This window comes from Marmota marmota, unplaced genomic scaffold (genome assembly GCF_001458135.2).
Source record: "Marmota marmota marmota unplaced genomic scaffold, marMar, whole genome shotgun sequence".
In the NCBI taxonomy this organism is placed as follows: domain Eukaryota; kingdom Metazoa; phylum Chordata; class Mammalia; order Rodentia; family Sciuridae; genus Marmota; species Marmota marmota.
This window is the reverse complement of record NW_026007551.1, coordinates 1-4,059: the sequence shown is the minus strand read 5'-3', so window position 1 is coordinate 4,059 and position 4,059 is coordinate 1. Positions and strand designations below refer to the sequence as shown.

The following is a 4,059-nucleotide window of genomic DNA, read 5'->3' as shown; positions in this document are numbered from 1 at the left end:
GTGCCAAAACAAGGGGGGGGGGGAAAGAAAGCAAGTTCAAGATCATGTACATTTGAGGTGGAATGTGCCAATTGTTTCATCTCTGTCCCAGCATTTCAGGCAGTTTTTGAGTGTCAGGAGAAACAGCTGATTGGTAAAAAAAAAAAAAAAAGAAAAAAAAGAAAAAAAACCCTTAAATTCTAATATAAGATTATTATTTTTTGATTACATATCAAAATAATGATTACCCTTACACTTATCCTTAACATTACATCTGAAGACATAGTGGCTGCCATCTTCTCCCTATGTCTTCATAGCCTCTTTGATGTCCTTGTTCCTCAATGTGTAAATTATAGGGTTCATCATGGGAGTAACAACACTATACAATACTGAGATCAGTCTGTCTTTCTCCAATGAGTAAGATGAAATGGGCCACACATATGTGAAAATGGCACTACCATAATAGAGAAGAACAATGACCAGGTGGGAGGCACATGTAGAAAACGCTTTGGATCTCCTCTCTGAGGAATGGATCCTCAAGATGGTGGAGATTATGTAAAGGTAGGAAAGGACAATGCACAGTAAAGGAGTTCAACCAATGAAGACTCCTATGGAAAGCAACACCAGTTCATTGACAGAAGTGTCCCCACAAGACAAGATCAGCAAAGGGGGTATGCACAAAAGAAGTAATTAATCTGGATGTTGCAGAATGGCAGATGGAATGTCAGTACTGTATGCACCACTGAATTGAGGAAACTACCAATCCAACATGAGGCTGCTAACTGGCTATACAGAGCCTTGTTCATAATAACTGAATACCTTAAGGGTTTGCAGATGGCAATGTAGCAATCATATGCCATTGCTGCCAGGAGGAGACACTCTGATCTTACAGAGAAAATGAATGCAAAAAGTTGAGCCACACATCCCCCAAAGGAAATGCTCTTCTTCTCTGATACAAGATGTACTATCATCTGTGAGACATTGGTGGTGGTATAGCAGACATCAAGAAAGGCCAGGCTTCTTAGGAAATAGTACATGGGTGTATGTAGGTGTGGATCAGCCATTGTCACCAAAATGATGAATATATTTCCTCCCAAAGTACATATATAGGTCAGAAAAAAGATGGTAAATAGTAAAAACTGCAATTCATTCAGGTCAGAGAATCTCAAGATGATGAATTCAGATATAGCTGTTTGATTCTTTCCTTCCATAATGTTGTCTGGTTTCCTCTGGGGAGTTGGGCAAAGAGACGTGTAGATAACAATAATCATACGCTACAGTAGCTATGGTCTGAAAAACAGGAAAGCAAAATATTACAAATACAATATTACTATCTATATCTGGTAGTAAACCAGAGGAATTATCACTCTTATAAACTATGACTCATACCAGCTACCAAACACGTATGTAAAAACCTCCAGTGTTTCACTTGAAAATCATCTCCCTGTAGAAGACACAGCACTGAACATTTTTAACTAAGAGCAAATCACAAGGGCTGGGGGTGTGGCTCATTGGTAGAGCACTTACCTAGCACATGTCGGGTACTGCGTTTGATTCACAGCATCACATATAAATAAATAAAATAAAGGTCCATCAACACCTAAAAAAAAAAAAAAAGCAAATCACAAAAGGGCAATGTACGTCCTAAGATTCTCTGTTAATAATACCTCTGTCAAGCCTATTTACATTTTCTTGGTGATGTGTAGACATGTATTGCAGAAATAGTTACTGAAGAATCTCTCTGGCCTTCATTACTTTCTGCAAAGCTATCTCTGCTCCTCCTTTCCATCCTTAAATGCAGAACAAGATTTGTCTTTTTTTCTGATTCAAATTAATGTGTTTGTTTTAGAATATGTTGAAAATATAGAAAATAATTTTTAAAAATATTTTTAGTTGTAGGTGGAGATGATACCTTTATTTTGTTTATTTAGTTTTATGTGGTGCCAGGTTTTGAACCCAGGGCCTTACACATGCTAGGGAAATGCTCTACCACTGAGCTACAACCCCATCCCAAAAAGAAATTTTTAATGAATATAATACTTAATGTTCACAGAAATGTTTTGTGTCTGTGTTTCAGATCAGTTTTCCATATGTAAATATTCAAAATGAGGATCAGAAAAGTATGTATTTAAAACTGCTTTTTCCTTAAGCACTGCATTGTAATAGATTTTCAGGGCAATAAACCCTATGAAACATGACCTTTAAGTTGTATATAATTTATCTTAATTCTGTACAACTTACATAAATGATAAGGGATTCATGATCTTTAGTGTGACAGCATCCTGACTTTGAAATAAGTCAGGGAAGTTGGTCTGACATTAGGTGTAACAGAAAATCTTCAGTAGTCTAAAATTAAAAGTTAACATGCAACTATGGATCATTTTTACCTGTTTGTTACCTACATCTCAGATTCTAATCAACAAGATTGCTCAATGTTAGAAGTAGTTTAAGAAAAGCCACTGTTATTAGTGGTGAACATTTGTATTTTTTATTTACTTATTTCTGTTATAATAATTTCAATAATAAGCATGCTGAATTAGATTCTCTGAATTTGGGGTCAGGTTACTTGTATTTCTACAAATTTTCAAAGAGACCCACTGGTGCAGGTCATCTGTCTGGAAAATTCAAGAGCCATTAGGTTTATTCAAGATTCTGTTGCTGTTTAGACAAATCATTTTAAGTGCTGAGTAGAGAAGGTTATCAATAATCTCTAAGCGCTTTCTACATGTCATCTCATTTACTCTACACATATCCAGTGAGATAAGTGATATCATCATTGCCATTTTCCAGATGAAAACAGAGTTTCAGCAAGAAAGATATATGGCAGAGTTTAGGCAGCTAGCTAGGTGGAAATACATTTTTATCTCAATATACATACATTGAGTAGTAGAAAATTTGATTCCCTTTAATGACAACAGAATCCTCTTTAAAAATACTTTTCTGGTTTTAATGAAACTTAAGTTCATACAATTAAATTATTTTAATTATGTAGTCACAAACTTTTATGACTTGTGCTCCCAGATGTTAATAATTTATGCCACAGCATCTTGATGGTTAAATCTAATTGTTACCAAATATCTGGTCTTTCACTTTAATGTGTTTGTTTAAATAATAAAGATCCAGTGTAGTTGTTCACCTTCCTGACCAAATGAACATTAAATGTTTGTGTTTTTGTTACTAAGGATATTATTCCACAGTTTAGGTTAAGTCAGATAATTAAAATGTTTGGTAAAATTGTGGGGATAATTATTATGTAAATGTATCTAATTGCCACACTGTATCCTGTCAATATGTATAATAATTGTCAATTGAAAAATAATTTTTAAAAAATGTTCAAGTTATTGGCTGGGAATATAGCTTAGTGGTAGAGCACTTGCGTAGCATGTGCAAAACCCTGGGTTTGATACCCAGTAAAATACACACACAAAAAAATTTAATTTCAAATTCAAGGAAAAAAGTTAATTTTGTAGTTTGAACTCTCACACAAATTATAGAAACCAAAAACATAAATAAAATACCATATTTAAAAATAAAAGTACATTTAAAAATCAGTTAAAAGTAAAAAAAAATAAATAAAAGTACATATTGTATATTTATTCATATATATGCATTATTGATTATCTGGGCCTACAGAAAAAAATATACATTTAATTTCAAGTTTGGAATGTAGTACATTTGTACTTTTGTTTTAAATAATGTCCTCACTGCTTGTGAACTACTCTGGACATTTTCAGTGGAAGTAGATGACAAATTAGATGAAGGTTTATATTTTCATAATATATTATCTCACATTGTTACTAGAACCAAATGAATTTTCTAGTATAATCTTCTCTCAATCCAAAATTTCTGTTCTCTAATCTATATTTTCTTCTTTTCCTAATATCTTCTTCCCCTTTCTCATTTTTCTTAACATTTCTTTCTACTCCTGGGAAACCCTTTCTGCTAATTTTATTCAACAATTATATGGCAGTATGTTCCAAAGATAAAATTATAAGTATTAATATATAAATTTATATAATGTATGTGATATATATATATATATATATATATATATATATATATATATATATATATATTTTA

At 32.7% G+C, this 4,059-nt stretch overlaps 1 pseudogene; it reads right to left on the bottom strand.

The window, feature by feature from the left end:
- Nucleotides 1–282: 282 nt before the first annotated feature.
- LOC107134668 lies at nt 283–1,190 on the bottom strand (annotated as a pseudogene).
- Nucleotides 1,191–4,059: the final 2,869 nt, after the last annotated feature.